Genomic DNA, 20,697 nt, shown 5'->3' with positions numbered 1-20,697 from the left:
ATGAATGTGCAGGTAGAGATACTGGGGGATACTGGGGGAGCAAAATAAATAAATAAATACCAGTATGGGGATGAGGTAGGTAGATAGATGGGCTGTTTACAGATATGCTAAGTACATGTGCAGTGATCTGTAAACTGCTCTGACAGCTGGTGCTTAAAGCTAGTGAGGGAGATGTGAGTCTCCAGCTTCAGAGATTTTTGCAATTAGTTCCAGTCATGGGCAGTAGAGAACTGGAAGGAAAGACGACCAACGAAGGAATTGGCTTTGGGGGTGACCAGTGAGATATACCTGCTGGAGTGCGTGCTACGAGTGGGTGCTGCTATGGTGACCAGTGAGCTGAGATAAGGCAGGGCTTTACCTAGCAGAGACTTGTAGATAACCTGTAGCCAGTGGGTTTGGCGACGAGTATGAAGCGAGGGCCAACCAACGAGAGCGTACAGGTCGCAATGGTGGGTAGTGTATGGGGTTTGGTGACAAAACGGATGGCACTGTGATAGACTGCATCCAGTTTGTTGAGTAGAGTGTTGGAGGATATTTTATAGATGACATCACCAAAGTTGAGGATCGGTAGGATGGTCAGTTTTACGAGGGTATGTTTGGCAGCATGAGTGAAGGATGCTTTGTTGCGAGATAGGAAGCCAATTCTAGATTTAATTTTGGATTGGAGATGCTTAATGTGAGTCTGGAAGGAGAGTTTACAGTCTAACCAGACACCCAGGTATTTGTAGTTGTCCACGTATTCTAAGTCAGATCCGTCCAGAGTAGTGATGCTGGACGGGCGAGCAGTTTCGGGCATCGATCGATTGAAAAGCATGCATTGAGTTTTACTTGCGTTTAAGAGCAGTTGGAGGCCACGGAAGGAGAGTTGTATGGCATTGAAGCTCGTCTGGAGGTTAGTTAACACAGTGTCCAAGGAGGGGCCAGAAGTATACCGAATGGTGTCGTCTGCATAGAGGTGGATCAGAGAATCACCAAAAGCAAGAGCAACATCATTGATGTATACAGAAAAGAGAGTCGGCCCGAGAATTGAACCCTGTGGCACACCCATAGAGACTGTCAGAGGTCCAGACAACAGGCCCTCCGATTTGACACACTGAACTCTATCAGAGAAGTAGTTGGTAAACCAGGCGAGGCAATCATTTGAGAAACCAAGGCTGTCGAGTCTGCCAATAAGAATGTTGTGATTGACAGAGTCGAAACCCTTGGCCAGGTCAATGAATACGGCTGCACAGTAATGTCTCTTATCGATGGCGGTTATGATGTCATTTAGAACCTTGAGCGTGGCTGAGGTGCACCCATGACCAGCTCTTAAACCAGATTGCATAGCGGAGAAGGTATGGTGGGATTCGAAATGGTCAGTAATCGGTTTGTTAACTTGGCTTTCGAAGACCTTAGAAAGACAGGGTAGGATGGTTATAGGTCTGTAGCAGTTTGAGTCTAGAGTGTCACCCCCTTTGAAGAAGGGGATGACCGCGGCAGCTTTCCAATCTTTGGGAATCTCAGACGATACGAAAGAGAGGTTGAACAGGCTAGTAATAGGGGTTGCAACAATTTCGGCAGATAATTTTAGAAAAAGAGGGTCCAGATTGTCTAGCCCGGCTGATTTGTAGGGGTCCAGATTTTGCAGCTCTTTCAGAACATCGGCTATCTGAATTTGGGTAAAGGAGAAATGGTGGAGGCTTTGGCGGGTTGCTGTGGAGGGTGCAGGGCAGTTGACCGGGGTAGGGGTAGCCATGTGGAAAGCATTGCCAGCCGTAGAGAAATGCTTATTGAAATTCTTAATTATAGTGGACTTATCGGTGGTGACAATGTTTCCTAGCCTCAGAGCAGTGGGCAGCTGGGAGGAGGTGCTCTTATTCTCCATGGACTTTACAGTGTCCCAGAACATTTTTGAGTTAGTACTACAGGATGCAAATTTCTGTTTGAAAAAGCTTGCCTTAGCTTTCCTAACTGCCTGTGTATAATTGTTCCTAACTTCCCTGAAAAGTTGCATATCACAGGGGCTATTCGATGCTAATGCAGAACGCCACAGGATGTTTTTGTGCTGGTCAAGGGCAGACAGGTCTGGCGTGAACCAAGGACTATATCTATTCCTAGATCTACATTTTTTGAGAGGGGCATGCTTATTTAAGATGGTGAGGAAGGCACTTTTAAAGAATAGCCAGGCATCATCTACTGACGGGATGAGGTCAATGTCATTCCAGGATAGCCTGGCCAGATCGATTAGAAAGGCCTGCTCGCAGAAGTGTTTCAGGGAGCGTTTGACAGTGATGAGGGGTGGTCGTTGGGTCGCAGACCCATTACGGATGCAGGCAATGAGGCAGTGATCGCTGAGATCTTGATTGAAAACAGCAGAGGTGTATTTGGAGGGTGAATTAGTTAGGATGACATCTATGAGGGTGCCCGTGTTTACTGATTTGGGGTTGTACCTGGTAGATTCATTGATAATTTGTGTGAGATTGAGGGCATCAAGCTTAGTTTGTAGGATGGCCGGGGTGTTAAGCATGTCCCAGTTTAGGTCACCTAGTAGCACGAGCTCAGAAGATAGATGGGGGGCAATCAGTTCACATATAGTATCGAGGGCACAGCTGGGGGCAGAGGGAGGTCTATAGCAAGCGGCAACAGTGAGAGACTTGTTTCTGGAAAGGTGAATTTTTAGAAGTAGAAGCTCAAATTCTTTGGGTACAGACTTAGCCTGCAGAGTTCGGTATTACTTTCTGTCTTTGCAGTAGATTGCAACACCGCCCCCTTTGGCAGTTCTATCTTGGTGGAAAACGTTATAGTTAGCAATGGAGATGTCAGGGTTTTTGGTGGTTTTCCTAAGCCAGGATTCAGACACGGCTAAGACATCTGGGTTGGCAGAGTGTGCTAAAGCAGTGAGTAAAACAAACTTAGGGAGTAGGCTTTGAATGTTAACATGCATGAAACCAAGGCTTTTACGTTTACAGAAGTCAACAAATGAGAGCACCTGGGGGGTGGGAGTGGAGCTAGGCACTGCAGGACCTGGATTAACCTCCACATCACCAGAGGAACAGAGGAGAAGTAGGATAAGGGTACGACTAAAGACTATACGAACTGGCCGTCTAGCACGTTCAGAACAGAGAGTAAAAGGAGCAGGTTTCTGGGCACGATAGCATAGATTCAAGGTATAGTGTACAGACAAAGGTAAGGTAGGATGTGAGTACATTGGAGGTAAACCTAGGCATTGGGTAATAAAGAGAGAGATATAGGCTCTAGATATGTTTAAACCAGGTAATGTCATCGCATATGTAGGAGGTGGAACAACATGGTTGGTTAAGGCATATTGAGCAGGGCTAGAGGCTCTACAGTGAAATAAGACAGTAATCACTAACCAGGACAGTAATGGAGAAGGTATATTGGTATTAGAGAGAGGCATGCATAGCCAAGTGAACATATGGGTCCAGTGAGTGGTTGGGCTGGCTGGGGACACGGCGATTCAGACAGTTAGCAGGCTAACAAGCTAACAGTTAGTAGGCCGGAGATAAACAAGCTAGCAGCTAGTAGACCAGGGCAAGCTAGCAGTTAGCAGGCCGGGTTAGCAGGCAAGCAGTTAGCATGGGCTAGCAGTTAGTAGACTGGGCGGGCAAGCTAGCAGTTAGCAGACCTGGTTAGCAAGCAAGCAGTTAGCAAGGGCTAGCAGTTAGCAGATCAGGCAGGCAAGCTAGCAGTTAGCAGACCATGGCCCGGCAGTTTAGCAGTTAGCAGACTGGGTTAGCAAGCAAGCAGATAGCAGGGGCTAGAAAGTTAGCCTTTGGGGGGGGGACATCGCGATGGGGGTAAGTCTGTTTTTGCCTCTTCGTACGGTGACGTCGATAGACCAGTCGTGGAATTAGTAGGGTTCCAAGTAGCTCTAGGTAGCTAGCAGGCCGATATTGTAGCCCAGGAGTATGCTTTGGTGGTAGCACAGGAGCCCTGGCCGGGCTAGCTTCAAGCTAAATTGGTGCTTGCTCTGGGATGCAAACGCTAGCCAGGAGTAGTCACCCGGGATTGCGGTTAGCTAGTTGTGAAGATCCAGATGAAAATGTTCAGTTTGCGGTAGGAATCCGGGGATAAAAATAACAGGTCCGTTATGCTCTGGTTAGTCAAGTTGTTCGAACTGGCGAGATATCTGGTAGTTAGCTGGCTAGCTTCAGTTGAGGGATTCCAGACCCGAAGTAAATATAAATACTTTAGGGGAAAAAAAGCAGATCCACGCCACATTGGGTGAGGCGGGTTGCAGTAGAGTATTTAGATGATGAGATTTAGCTAAATATTTTAAAGGATATGCAATGAAAAATATGTAAAACGATATATACAAGGGACACGACAGGACAAGGACGTCTGACTGCTATGCCATCTTGGATACAATCAGGAGGAATGGGCCAAAATTCACCCAATTTATTGTGGGAAGCTTGTGGAAGGCTACCCAAAATGTTTTACCCAAGTTCAACAATTTAAAGGCAATGCTACCAAGTACTAATTGAGCGTATGTAAACTTCTCACTCACTGGGAATGTGATGAAAGAAATAACAGCTGAAATAAATCACTCTCTACTATTATTCTGACATTTCACATTCTTAAAATAAAGTGGTGATCCTAATTTACCTAAAACAGGGATTTTTTTTACGAGGGTTAAATGTCAGGAATTGTGAAAAACTGAGTTTAAATGTATTTGGCTAAGGTGTATGTAAACTTCTGACTTCAACTGTATACTAGATCATACAGTATATGTGTGAAATGTGTTTTGATTTAGAATGGGCATTATCATGCACCTTTCGGAACAGGGGCAGGGGGAGAAAAGACATGTCATCCGTATGCACTTAAATAGCAAATGGAGGACGCTTTTCCTGTGGTTCATTTTCATGCCAGCCAGGTAGGTTACTTCAGATGTAAAGTGAAGCAATGTGCTTAATACTAGGAAAGTTGAGAAATAAATATAGTTTGCCCAGCCTATAGAAAGCTGAAGGGATCAACCTCTTTTTAATTGAGGCCCTCAAGGCTTTCTTATGGAAGTGCATGCCTCTTGGTAGGCCGTCACTGTAAATAAACTGACTTGCCTAGTTAAATAAAGGTTACATAAATACATTGAATAAAAATATAAACACTAAATATAATGTTTTGGTTCCATGTTTGAGCTGAAATAAAAGATCCCAGAAATATTCCATAAGCACAAAAAGCTTATTTTCTCAAATGTTGTGCACAAATTTGTTTACATCCCTGTTAGGAAGCATTTCTCATTTGCCAAGATAATCCATCCAGCTGAAAGGCATGGCATACCAAGAACCTGATTAAACAGCATGACCATTACACAGGTGCACCCTGTGCTGGGGACAATAAAAGGTCCATCTAAAATGTGCAGTTTTGTCACACAACACAATGCCACAGATGTCTCAAGATTTGAGGGAGCATGTAATTGGCATGCTGACTGCAGGAGAGCTGTTGCCAGGTAATTGGATGTTCATTTCTCTACAATAAGCTTCATCCAACGTCTTTTTAGATAATTTGGCCGAGTTCCCCATGGTGGTGATGGGGTCATGGTATGGGCAGGCATGGCAATATGAATGCACAAAAATACAGTGACAAGATCCCAATCATTTCCCTCATTTGCGTGAAGAAAAGTCGCAGAAATAGGGGGCGGTGGTCGGGCTGCCTTCTGAGAACTGAGTAAAGAATGAGAATGAGTAAACATCCACCAGCATCCGTTCTATTGGCCAACGTGCAATCATTTGGAAAACAAAATGGATGATATATGATCAAGACAATCTTACCAACAGGACATAAAAAACTGTAATATCTTATGTTTCACCGAGTCGTTGCTGAACAACAACACGGATAATATGCAGCTTTTCCAAACATCGGCAGGACAGAGAAGGTACAGTCTCTTGCGAAAGTATTCACCCCCTTGGCATTTTCCCATTTTGTTGCCTTACAACCTGGAATTAAAATAGATTTTGGGGGGGATTGTATCATTTTATTTACACAATATGCCTCTATAAGCTTGGCACATCTAGCCACTGGCATCTTTGCCCATTCTTCAAGGCAAAACTGCTCCAGCTCCTTCAAGTTGGATGGGTTCCGCTGGTGTACTGCAATATTTAAGTCATACCACAGATTCTCTATTGGATTGAGGTCTGGGCTTTGACTAGGCCATTCCAAGACATTTAAATGTTTCCCCTCAAACCACTCTAGTGTTGCTTTAGCAGTATGCTTTGGGTCATTGTCTTGCTGGAAGGTGAACCTCCATCCCAGTCTCAAATCTCTGGAAGACTGAAGCAGGTTTCCTTCAAGAACCTCCCTGTATTTAGCACCATCCATCATTCCTTCAATTTTGACCAGTTTCCCAGTCCCTGCTGATGAAAAACATCCCCACAGCATGATGCTACCACCACCATGCTTCACTGGGGATGGTGTTCTCGGGGTGATGAATGATGTTGGGTTTGCCCCAGACATAGCGTTTTCCTCGATGGCCAAAAAGCTACATTTTAGTCTCATCTGACCAGATTACCTTCTTCCATATGTTTGGGCAATCTCCCACATGCCTTTGGCAAACACCAAATGTTTTTCTTTATTCTTTTAGGCAATGACTTTTTTCTGGACACTCTTCCGTAAAGCCCAGCACTGTGGAGTGTACAGCTTAAAGGTGGTCCTGTGAGCAGATACTCCAATCTCAACTGTGGCGTTTTGTAGCTCCTTCAGGGTTATCTTTGGTCTCTGTTGCCTCTCTGATTAATGCCCTCCTTGCCTGGTCCATGAGTTTTGGTGGGCGTCCCTCTCTTGGCAGGTTTGTTGTGGTGTCATATACTTTCCCTTTTTTTATAATGGATTTAATGTTGCTCCGTGGGATGTTCAAAGTTTCAGATATTTTTTTTTATAACCCAACCCTGGTCTGTAATTCCCCACAACCTTTTCCCTGAACGGTTTGGAGAAGTCCTTTGTCGCTTGCTTGGTGGTGCCCCCTGCTTAGTGGTGTTGCAGACTCTGGGGCAGTTCAGAAAATGTGTTTATATACTGAGATCATGTGACAAATCATGTGAAACGTAGATTGCACACGTGGACTTTACAGTTTTTCCACTGCTTACACGTTTTCAAAACTCTACACACAATTCCCAAAACTGCACACAAAATGCCTCACATCTCCTTCAAAATGTACCACTGCATTCAAAATGCCATAAACACATGTCAGAATGAAGAATTTGCATCAAATGGCAAACACTGCTTTCATAATAGTATATTTTGGATATACCATGTAAACACTGTTGTTCTAAATCTAAAGCTCTTTGGTCTTTCATAGGCTTATATCTACATTTCAATACAATGTTCTACAGTGAAAGTAATCTGCTGAGAGGGGTAACAAGTACACTGTAAACACCAATGCAATGTAGAAACAAAAAATATTTATTAGGCCAAACATTACTGTTGTATACAGTAGCATACAACAACCCCATAAACATATGTAAACCAAAAGTATATTCTTTAGAATACAGTAAAGAACACAATTGTGTGTGTGGGGTCCCGGGGTGGCAGTCCAGGAATTGGTAGGGATGGCAGTCACCAGTGCTAAGCTACGCTTCATCTCTTCTCCGGCCTGGGTCTGGCCACAATACTTCGTCTACATCACAAGATACGTTTTCTCTTGCCAAACATTGAGGGAAGTATCTCCTAGCATGGCGTATCCAACCTTGGACAGAGAAAACCTCTATATCCCCACGTGCATCCTCCATTGCCTGGAGAAGCGTCATGCGGGCATAGGGTTGGCAATCATATACTTTCCAGCGCCAGGCTGAGAAGAATTCCTCTATGGGATTTAGAAAAGGTGAATATGGGGGTAGGTACAAAACTACAAATTGTGGATGGGTGGCAAACCAGTTTTGAACCAGAACAGCCTGGTGAAAACTAACATTGTCCCATAAAACCACAAATCTAACAGGCTCCTGTTCTGGATCAGGGACAAGCATTGTGTAAATTGCATCCAGAAAAGTGAGCATATGGCCGGTGTTGTACGGACCCAGTGTGGCATTGTGATGGAGGACCCCGTTTTGAGTGATGGCAGCATATTACCCCCACGCTGTCTAGGGACATTGGTAATTGCCCTCTGTCCTATTACATTTCTTCCGCCGCGCCTGGTTTTGGTGAGGTTGAAGCCAACCTCATCCACATAAATAAATTCATGGCGAATTACATGGGCATCCAGCTCCAATGCTTTCTATAACAGACAAAAGGATATACAGATGACTAAATATGGTATGTCTGAAGTACTGGAAGTAATGTTGCATACATACCTCTACAAAGTCATGTCGCAAATTCTTGACTGTCAGAGTTTCTCTCAAATGGCACCTTGTAAAGTTGTTTCGTCACTCTGTGCCGTTGGAGGATGCGTTGTATGGTCGACAGGCTTACAGCATTGATGTTGTTAAATATGGTGTCATTATTCAAGATATGCTCTCTTATCTCTCGAATCCTAATTGCATTGTTGGCCAAAACCATATTTATAATTGCAGTCTCTTGTACATCTGTAAACAAGCGAACTCTATGATGTCTTTGCATTTCCACTCTGTACAGAATTCAAACACCGTATGTGTTCAGCATAGGAACTGTAAACATTGTACAAAAAAAGGTAGTACAGCATGATAACCAACATCATTCATTCAATGCAGTGCTGTAAATTGATGGCTTAGAGTTACAAATGTTTATGCAATACTATGCAGTCATACGTATTTTACAGTACATTACTATAATGCTAAAATAGTCATTAGATAGTTGCATACCTGTTCTCATTTCTGAAGGTTCAAATTATGGACGCCACTGTAAATCGACTCAAGTTGGGCTGGACTCTCAGTCCAGCCTCTCTCATGGTAAACCGTGGTTGATCACATAATCAACAAGTGTTGCCCTAATCTCATCAGAGATGGCTCTCCTTCCTTCTCTTCTTTGTCCTCGTCCTCTTCTTCCTCTTCCTCCTACTCCTCTTGCTCTCTGTCCATTGCTGGCATCCATTGTTCAAAACAGGTAATCTGACCTTTGACCTACTTATAGGTCTATACTACAGTAAAGCAGTGATCAGTTAAGCTATTAGTGTTTGCACATGTGAGGAGTGTGTGTGTGACCTGGTGAATAAGTGTAGCATTTTGATTGGTTGTGTTTGGTAAAGGAAAGCGAGTCACTTCCTGTTAGATTTTTGTGTTTTAGGTAGAGAATTGTATGTAGTGATTTGAAAAAGGTGTTTTATTCAATTGACAGTTGAGTCACAGGCTGAGAAATAGCTTATGGTTTTGGATATTTGGTGTGTAGTTTTGCACTTTGAGTGAGAGGTTTAAAAAAAAAAATAGTGTGACATGAAAAGATTTTGTGTGTAAGCAGTTGGAAAAAACTGTAACTAATTATGTGACTTCTGGAGGTAATTGGTTGCACCAGATCTTATTCAGGGGCTTCATAGCAAAGAGGGCGAATACATATGCACGCATAACTTTTCCAGATTTTTTTTATTTTAAATTTTTTGAAACAACAATTTTTTTTTCATTTCACTTCACCAATTTGGACTATTTTGTTTATGTCCATTACATGAAATCCAAATAAAAATCTATTTAAATTACAGGTTGTAATGCAACAAAATAGGAAAAATGCCAAGGGGGATGAATACTTTTGCAAGGCACTGTACGTCTGGTAAGACAAGGGGTGGGGTGTGTGTCTATTTGTCAATAACAGCTGGTCCGCGATGTTTAATATTAAAGACGTCTCTAGGTTTTGCTTGCCTGAGGTAGAGTACCTTATGTTTAGCTGTAGACCACACAATCTACCAAGAGAGTTCCTATCTATATTATTGGTAGCTGTCTGCTTACCACCACAAACCGATGCTGGCACAAAGACCTCACTCAACCAGCGGTATAAGGCCATAAGCAAACAAGAAAATGCTCATCCAGATGCTGCACTCCTAGTGGCCGGGGACTTTAACTTCTTGCATCGAGCAATCCCGTATCCGGGAGCGTAATCATAGCCTCAAGCTCATTAGCATAACGCAACGTTAACTATTCATGAAAATTGCAAATGAAATGAAGTAAATATATTGGCTCACAAGCTTAGCCTTTTGTTAACAACACTGTCATCTCAGATTTTCAAAATATGCTTTTCAACCATAGCTACACAAGCATTTGTGTAAGAGTATTGATAGCTAGCATAGCATTAAGCCTAGCATTCAGCAGGCAACGTTTTCACAAAAACAAGAAAAGCATTCAAATAAAATAATTTACCTTTGAAGAACTTCGGATGTTTTCAATGAGGAGACTCTCAGTTAGATAGCAAATGTTCAGTTTTTCCAAAAAGATTATTTGTGTAGGAGAAATCGCTCCGTTTTTTTCTTCACGTTTGGCTAAGAAAATATCCTGAAAATTCAGTCATGACAACGCCAAACTTTTTTCCAAATTAACTCCATAATATCGACAGAAACATGGCAAACATTGTTTAGAATCAATCCTCAAGGTATGTTTCACATATCTATTCGATGATAAGTCATTCGTGGCAGTTGGGTTTCTCCTCTGAAGCAAATGGGAAAATGCACGCAGCTGGAGATTACGCAATAATTGCAACGGAGGACACCAAGCGAGCACTTGGTAAATGTAGTCTCTTATGGTCAATCTTCCAACGATATGCCTACAAATATGTCACAATGCTGCAGACACCTTGGGGAAACGACAGAAAGTGTAGGCTCATTCCTTGCGCATTCACAGCCATATAAGGAGACAATGGAACACAGAATACAAAATCTGGGGCATTTACTGTTTGAAATTTCATCTTGGTTTCGCCTGTAGCATCAGTTCTGTGGCACTCACAGATAATATCTTGCAGTTTTGGAAACGTCAGAGTGTTTTCTTTCCAAAGCTGTCAATTATATGCATAGTCGAGCATCTTTTGGTGACAAAATATCTTGTTTAAAACGGGAACGTTTTTTTATCCAAAAATTAAAAGAGCGCCCCCTATATCGAAGAAGTTAATGCAGGCAAACTTAAATCCATTTTTACCTCATTTCTACCAGCATGTCACATGTGCAACCAGAGGGGAAAAACTCTAGACCACCTTTACTCCACATAAGAGACGCATACAAAGCTCTCTCTTGCCCTCCATTTGGCAAATCTGACCATAATTCTATCATCCTGATTCCTTCTGATTAACTAAAGCAGGAAGTACTAGTGACTCGCTCAATACGGAAGTGGTCAGATGCTATGCTACAGGACTGTTTTGCTAGCACAGACTTGAATATGTTCAGTGATTCATCCAATGGCATTGAGGAGTATATGACCGCGGTCATCGGCTTCATCAATAAGTGCATCAACGGCGCGTCCCCACAGGATTACAGGCAACATCCGCATCGAGCTGAAGGCTAGATCTGCCTCTTTCAAGGAGCAGGACACTAATCCGGACACTTATACGAAATCCTGCTATGCCCTTAGATGAACCATCAAACAGGCAAAGTGTCAAAACAGGATTAAGATTGAATCCTACTACATCGGCTCTGACGCTCGTCGGATGTGGCAGGGCTTGAAAACTATTACAGACCACAAAGGGAAACCCAGCCGCGAGCTGTCAAGTGGCACGAGCCTACCAGATGAGCTAAATGCCTTTTATGCTCACTTCGAGGAAAGCAACACTGAAGCAAACATGAGAGCACCAGATGTTCCGGACGACTGTGTGATAACGCTCGCCGTAGCCGATGTGATCAAGACCTTTAAACAGGTCAACATTCACAAAGCCGCGGGACCAGATGGATTACCAGGACGTGTGCTCAAAGATTGCACGGACCAACTGGCAAATGTCTTCACTGACATTTTCAACCTCTCCCTGACTGAGTCTGTAATACCTACATGTTTCAAGCAGACCACCATAGTCCCTGTGTCTAAGGAAGCGAAGATAATCTGCCTAAATGAATACCACCCCGTTGCACTCACGTCGGTAGCCATGAAGTGCTTTGAAAGGCTGGTAATGGCTCACATCAACAGCATCATCCCTTGATACCCTTGACCCACTCCAATTCACATACCGCCCCAACAGATCCACAGATGATGCAATCTTAACCGCACTCCACACTGCCCTTTCCCACCTGGAGAAAAGGAACAGCTATGTGAGAATACTGTTCATTGACTACAGTCCAGCGTTCAACCCCGTAGTTCCCACAAAGCTCATCACTAAGCTAAGGACCCTGGAAACACCTCCCTCTGCAACTGGATCCTGGACTTCCTGACGGCTGCCCCCAGGTGGTAAAGGTAGGAAACAACATGTCAGCCACGCTGATCCTCAACACTGGGTCCCATCAGGGGTGCGTGCTTAGTCCCCTCCTGTACTCCCTGTTCACCCACGACTGCATAGCCAAACACGACTCCAACACCTTCATTAAGTTTGCTGATGACACAACAGTGGTAGGCCTGTTTACCAACAATGATGAGACAGCCTATAGGGAGGAGGTCAGAGACCTGCAGTATGGTGCCAGGACAACAACCTCTCCCTCAATGTGAGCAAGATAAAGGAGCTGGTCGTGGACTACAGGAAATGGGGGGTCGAGAGCTGCAGTGGAGTGGGTCAGAATCTTCAAGTTCCACACTATCCAAATCATTAAGGACTTAAAATGGTCCACTCACACGTGCACAGTTGCGAAGAATGTGTGACAGTGTCTCTTCCCCATCAAGAAGTTGAAAAGGTTTGGAATGGGCCCTCAAATCCTTAAAAAGTTCTACAGCTGCACCATTGAGAGCATCTTGACTGTATCACTGTTTATCACTGCTTTGTATGGCAACAGCACCATCCTCGATCGCATAGCGCTACAGAGGGTGGTGTGGACAGCCTACTACATCACTGTACGTCCAGGACCTCTATATATCAGGAAGTGTAAAAGGAAGACCCAGAAAATCATGAAAGACTAAAGCAACCCGAGCCATCTCTGCTTCCGCAAGGCAAGTGGTGCATCAAGTCTGACACCAACATGCACCTGAACAGCTTCTATCCTCAAACCATATGACGTCTAAAATCTTGAAACTTGAAAATCTTATGGCCCCCCTAAACTGGGTTTGTGCCCACCCTTTGCCACTCTCATTCAAAATGCTCTGGACATGCCAATGCCTAGGTGGACCAAATAGTATAACTAAAACAGACGATAAACACCATTGATGTGTAAGATGATAGTATCGAAAACACATTTCAGATAATTTGGATATGTACAAGTTGGTTTTAATGATTTAGTCATTTTCCCTGTAGACTTCTCCAAAGAACTGATAAATTATTTGGCTGAGAATGTATCTCATCTTTTCAGCATCCGATTGAAAAACAGGGTTATTCACACATGGTATAGTTTTAGGTGCATTGAGAAAAATATGTATATATTTGAAAAAGAAACTCCAGTACACTGGTGTTCTTGTATGCTCCACAGTAGCATCTCTTTCTCTCTCTCTCTCTCTCTCGCTCTCTCTCTCGCTCCGCAGACGACAGTCTTGGAATAAGGCGTGCCCTGTTTGATACTGTAGATGCACTGTGAGTCTCCATATTGAATTAGTTCTACTCCATTTCACTCTCTTTGTCTGCTACCGCTGCCGCCTACAACACTTTCCCATTCTCCAAACGGCATTGGGCTGAATTCCTTCCTTTCTCATTTCAGACTATACATTTCAAACGTGAACTCTTTTTATTGGAGTTTATGAGGTGAAAGTAAATATTTGTACATTTTCATCTCAACTACACTCACCTTTTCCCATTTGTTGATTTTGACTTTCCAACGTAGCAATGGAGAATGTAATGTAAGGGAAAACTCTCATGAAATGGACAAAAATGAATGGCAACATATTGTCATTGGACGAAACATATACATAATCGCAAATACCACTCAAATGGACGGAAGTTCATCTAAACCATATAGCAAGTGACATATGGCAAATGCCAATTGTCATACAACAAAAATCCCAAAGATGGAGAGCGCACTCCACCTTAGATTTTCACATTGCAAATGGTCACATAGTCAAGACCTAAGGGTAAATTTTTTTTTTAAAAGAGCACCTCAAATTCAACCCACTCTAAAAAAGTGCTTTCTGAACTGTTTTTTATGTATTTTGATTTTTTAAATCAATTATACATGTACAATAACCATATAAACATACCTTAGTCTGATATTCTTGAGTTTTTTCATAAGGCCTATGTTTTGTCCAATTGCAATATATGATCATAGGAAGTCGGCTTCCGAACCCAAATGTCAGTGAACCATGGCCAAATGGCATAAGAAATGTCTAAATGCCATACATAAGTATTGAAAGTACCAAATCAGGATGTTATGTCCATTTGCCATATATGATCATAGGAAGTCGGCTTCTGAACCCAAAAGTCAGTAAACCATTTCCAAATGGCATAAGAAATGTCCAAATGACATTTATACTGACCAGATTATATATATCACTATGTTAAGCTCTGGATCAACCTAGAAGGTCTATTTGTCATGTTTGAACATAGAAAGCCATTGGAAGTAAGAATTTGGTGCAATGAGAGAGAAGTGGGACTGTCGTTTTTATTAAAGATATTTTGCAAAAAAATCCTAAATGACCAGGGGCGCCCCCTATTGGATGGGCCCGGGTGGGGGGGTGCTCCCTACCCGGACATGGACCCCTTGCACCCCCCTAAAGGCATTAAAAACTATTTAAAAAATGTGCTACTGGTAACCCATTCAGGTAACCAGGTGCACAGCTGTCCATTTGCAATGTCTTACAATGGGTATTTACTGTCATGAATTGGACATGCTCTAATATACTGCAGAAATGCCCAGTTGACTGGCCCGTTGAACTCGGGATGGTTGAGCAGTGATATTTGTTCCTCTCCATCGCTCATTGGTGCAATGAGAGAGAAGTGGGACTCTGTCGATTTTTAAAGATTGTTTTGAAAAACATCCAAAATGACCAGGAGCGCCTTATATTGATTGGGCATGTGTTGGGCGTGATCCCTACCCGACCTACAGGTAACCCGTTCAGGTAACCAGGTGCACGGCTGTCCATTTGCAATGTCTTACAATGGGCATTTACCATCACAAATTTGACATGCTCTAATATACTGCAGAAATGTCCAATTGACTGGCCCGTTGAACTCGGGATGGTTGAGCAGTGATATTTGTTCCTCTCCATCGCTCCTTGGTGTTGCTTCCAGCATGTCACTTTGGTGGGATCCAGTTCTGACATTATTTGTAGGCCTAGCTCAGGCGACACCGAATCCCGAATTTTGGCTCGATAGGTCATTTGGAGCCCGAGCAGCAACCTTCATTAGTGCTGAAAATACACTTTTTCCAGGAGTTGCTACGGGATCCCTGAATGAGCTATCGGAAAGAAACTTTAGGGTCCGTCGCTATGGACCGAGGCGGTTTCAATGCACATAGTCTTGTGACTCTGGGACTTTTCTAAATGTCATCATTTTCGCGGTGGTCAAAATGAATTGAAGTCATTACAAATATACTTGGCTGTTTCTCAGCCTGAGAACCTTCTAGAGCCACATAACTCACCGTGCACTCTCGACTTAAGCTCTAGAACATGTATATATAATGTCAGAGCTCTAGGTCTGACGGTTCTTTGATAGTTAGAACGCAGGTAACTATTGCAGGCTCTGCGTGTCTATAAGCCACACACTGTGTTACTCCCTATTGAATGTGTGTGTGAGTTCAGAAAATCACAGAAATCACATAGAGCTCTGAAACCAACCTTAACGGATTTGTCTGAACACGCCGCAATGGGATCTGCAACTTAAAAAACAACTACATTTCGTTATTAACCATCACCAATTGTACATTGTACAATTTCTCGTAAATTACAATAGATAAATGGCTGGTTCTTTATTTCCTTACTCAGTCGGTTCATGTACTTTGACATGAATTGGTCAAATTAGCGCTCAATTACCGTTTTTTACCTTTAATCTCAGAAAAAGGGTCTTACCTCAAAAAGTGTTGAGGCCTCGACGCCATGTTGTTTCTGGGCTAAAAGCCCTTTAAGTCAAACCCGTGCTCACCAAGTTCCGTCTTCAAAGGCTTTTCCATTTAGGAGAAATGGCCATGTCACGTTGGTGCTGTTTTGGCTATTTGCATTAAGCTGCCTGTCACCATCTGGTGGAATTTTCCGGTACAGAGGAAAAATTACAAAAAATTTAAAATGTTATAAAAAGGAAACAAATGTTCGAGAGACTTCCATTTTACGACTTCCCAGAAGAGCAGGCCCTGGCGTCTGACCCGAGGCCTTCAACCTATTTTAAAAACATTCACGGACGTCCAGTAAGGGACCGTACATTTGCCATATGGAGATCCTCATCAGTCATATGGGAAATGCCAAATCGTTCCCTTCATGTAAGTTATAATATTAATAAGCCCATTGCTTGCCTATAAGAAGGACATAAACCATGTGAATGGGGAAGTGTTGTAAGTGGCAGCGGCAGCAAACAAAGTGAGTGAAATGTCAAATTAATTCAATATGAATAACCCTCTGGACAAAAGGAACACCTATAGTGGGGAGAACAAGTATTTGATACACTGCCAATTTTGCAGGTTTTCCTACTTACAAAGCATGTAGAGGTCTGTATTTTTTTAATCATGGGTACACTTCAACTGTGAGAGACGGAATCTAAAACAAAAATCCAGAAAATCACATTGTATGATTTTTAAGTAATTAATTTGCATTTTATTGTATGGCATAAGTATTTGATCACCTACCAACCAGTAAGAATTCCGGCTCTCACAGACCTGTTCGTTTTTCTTTAAGAAGCCCTCCTGTTCTCCACTCATTACCTGTATTAACTGCACCTGTTTAAACTGTTACCTGTATAAAAGACACCTGTCCACACACTCAATCAAACAGACTCCAACCTCTCCACAATGGCCAAGTCCAGAGAGCTGTGTAAGGACATCAGTGATAAAATTGTAGACCTGCACAAGACTGAGATGGGCTACAGGACAATAGGCAAGCAGCTTGGTGAGAAGGCAACAACTGTTGGCGCAATTATTAGAAAATGGAAGAAGTTCAAGATGACGGTCAATCCTCGGTTTTGGGCTCCATGCAAGATCTCACCTCGTAGGGCATCAATGATCATGAGGAAGGTGAGGGATCAGCCCAGAACTACACGGCAGTACATGGTCAATGACCTGAAGAGAGCTGGGACCACAGTCTCAAAGAAAACCATTAGTAACACACCACGCCGTCATGGATTAAAATCCTGCAGCGTACGCAAGGTCCCCCTGCTCAAGCCAGCACATGTCCAGGCCCATCTGAAGTTTGCCAATGACCATCTGGATGATCCAGAGGAGGAATGGGAGGTCATGTGGTCTGATGAGACAAAAATATAGCTTTTTGGTCTAAACTCCACTCGCCGTGTTTGGAGGAAGAAAAATGATGAGTACAACCCCAAGAACACCATCCCAACTGTGAAGCATGGAGGTGGAAACATAATTCTTTGGGGATGCTTTTCTGCAAAAGGGACAGGACGACTGCACCGTATTGAGGGGAGGATGGATGGGGCCATGTATCGTGAGATCTTGGCCAACAACCTCCTTCCCTCAGTAAGAGCATTGAAGATGGGTCGTGGCTGGGTCTTCCAGAATGACAATGACCCGAAACACACAGCCAGGGCAACTAAGGAGTGGCTCCGTAAGAAGCATCTCAAGGTCCTGGAGTGGCCTAGCCAGTCTCCAGACCTGAACCCAATAGAAAATCTTTGGAGGGAGCTGAAAGTCCGTATTGCCCAGCGACAGCCCCGAAACCTGAAGGATCTGGAGAATGTCTGTATGGAGGAGTGGGCCAAAATCCCTGGTGCAGTGTGTGCAAACCTGGTCAAGAACTACAGGAAACGTATGATCTCTGTAATTGCAAACAAAAAATGCAAATTAATTACTTAAAAATCATACAATGTGATTTTCAGGATTTTTGTTTTAGATTCCGTCTTTCACAGTTGAATTGTACCTATGATAAAAATGACAGACCTTTACATGGTTTGTAAGTAGGAAAACCTTCAAAATCGGCAGTGTATCAAATACATGTTCTCCCCACTGTATGTGAGAATTGTATTCATTGACTACAGCTCATTGTTCAACACCATAGTGCCCTCAAAGCTCATCACAAAGCTAAGAACCCTGGGACTAAACACCTCCCCCTGCAACTGGATCCTGGACTTCCTGACGGACCGCCCCAAGGTGGTAAGGGTAGGCAAAAACACATCCACCACGCTGTTCCTCAACACTGCGGACCCTCAGGGGTACGTGCTCAGTCCCCTCCTGTACTCCCTGTTCACCCATGACTGCACTGCCGACATGACTCCAACACTATCATTAAGTTTGCTGATGAGACAGCCTATAGGGAGGAGGTCAAAGACCTGACCGTGTGGTGTAAGGACAACAACTTCTCCCTCATCGTGATCAAGACTAAGGAGATGATTGTGGACTACAGCAAAAGGAGGACTGAGCATGCCCCCATTCTCATCAACGGGGCTGTAGTGGAGCAGGTTGAGAGCTTCAAGTTCCTTGGTGTCCACATCACCAACAAACTAGAATGGTCCAAGCACACCAAGACAGTTGTGAAGAAGGCACGACAAAACCTATTCCCCCTCGGGAGACTGAAAAGATTTGGCATGGGTCCTCAGATCCTCAAAAGGTTTTACAGCTGCACCATCGAGATCATCCTGACGGTTGCATCACAGCCTGGTATGGCAACTGCTCGGCCTCCAACAGCAAGGAACTACAAAGGGTAGTGCGTTCGGCCCAGTACATCACAGGGGCCAAGCTACCTGCCAACCAGGACCTCTATACCAGGTGGTGTCAGAGGAAGGACCTAAAAATTGTCAAAGACTCCAGTCACCCAAGTCATAGACTGTTCTCACTGCTACCGCATGGCAAGCGGTACCAGAGCACAAAGTATAGGTCCAAAAGGCTTCTTAAAAGGCTAGGGGGCAGTATTCGGAAGTTCGGAATACTGACATGCCCAAAGAAAACTGCCTGTTATTCAGGCCCTGAAGCTAGGATATGTATATAATGGTAGCATTGGATAGAAAACACTCTGAAGTTTCTAAAACTGTTACAATAATGTCTGTGAGTATAACATAACTGATATGGCAGGCAAAAACCAGAGGAGAATCAATCCAGAATGTTTTTTTTTTAGGTCATCACCCATTGAAATGCTTGTCTAAGGGATATTCAAAGGAAATCCTCCCAGATTGCAGCTCCTATGGCTTCCACTAGATGTCAATAGTCTTTAGAAATGATTTCATGCTTGTTTTTTGAAAAATGAGTTCATAATTGTAGTTTTTCAAGGTGGCTCTCATTTTGGACTGTTGTCTTGTGGCGCGTGTGGATGAGGGCGCGCATTTCGTTGTTTATCTCCTGTATTGAACATATTACATTCCGTCTTAAATTTCGCCAACTAAACAGACTTTTTTGGGATATAAAGAAGGGCTTTTTTGAACATTTGTTGTGTAGCTGGGACCCTTGGGATTGCAAACAGAGGAAGATCTTCAGAGGTAACTGATTTATTTTATCACTATTTCTGACTTTTGTGACACCTCTGCTGGTTTGGAAAATGTTTGGAATGCTTTTGTATGCCAGCGCTGTCCTCAGATAATCGCATGGTATCCTTTCGCCGTAAAGCCTTTTTGAAATCTGACAAAGCGGCTGGATTAACAAGAAGTTAAGCTTTTAAGTGATGTATGACACTTGTGTTTTCATGAATGCAGGGTTAAGGTCTGACAAGGGTAGGAAATCATTGTAAATACGATTTAGCTCTTAACTGACTTGCCTATTTAAATGTAGGTTCAAGTAAATACACAATAATTTCCACATTACTTATGGTACAGCCTGAATTCAAAATGGATTAAATCGATTTTGAAATGAAAACATGTTTTTAGAAATGTGAGAAAATGTATTGACATTTTTATTCAGAAATATCTAATCTATATATGTAAGTACTTTGTCGAAGCACCTTTGATGGTGATTACAGCTTTTACAGCTGTAATCACCTTTGATTGTGTCTTTATCAGCTTTGCACATATGGATATGGGGATTTTCTCCCATTTTTCATTGCATATTTTCTCAAGCTTTGTTAAGTTAGATGGGGAGTTGAAGTATACAGCAGTCTTCAAGTCTTTCCACACATTTTCAATGGGATTCAAGTCCGGACTTTGGCTGGACCACTCAACAACTTTCATATTCTTGTTCTGAAGTCATTTAAGCATTGGTTTGGCTGTATGCTTGGGTCCTGTTTTAAAATAAATCTTTGCCCCAGACTGAAGTCGTTTACAATCTGAAACAGTTTATCATCAAGGAATTGCCTATATCTGGTTCCATTCATTGTTCCCTTTATCCTTACCAGTCTTAGTCCCTGCCACTGAAAGCATCCCTATAGTATGATGCTGCTACCACCATGCTTCACGGTAGGGGTGGTGTTAGACGGGTGATGAGCTGTGCCTGGTTTAATACAGACATTTTTTGTCTCATCATACCACAGAATCGTTTGCCTTATACTCTCAGAGTGTTTCACATGAATTTTTGCAAACTCCAGGTATGCTGTCATTTGCCTTTTTCTCAGGAATAGCTTCCGTCTAGACACTCTCTCATAAAGCCCTGATTGGTGAAGGGTGGTAGAGACTGTTGTCCTTCTGGCAGGTTCTCCCATCTCAACCACTCTGTAGTTCTGTCAGAGTGGTCATTTGGTTCTTGATCTCCTC

Source organism: Oncorhynchus tshawytscha, linkage group LG02 (genome assembly GCF_018296145.1).
Source record: "Oncorhynchus tshawytscha isolate Ot180627B linkage group LG02, Otsh_v2.0, whole genome shotgun sequence".
Classification (NCBI taxonomy): Eukaryota; Metazoa; Chordata; class Actinopteri; order Salmoniformes; family Salmonidae; genus Oncorhynchus; species Oncorhynchus tshawytscha.
Note: the sequence above shows the minus strand (reverse complement) of the source record.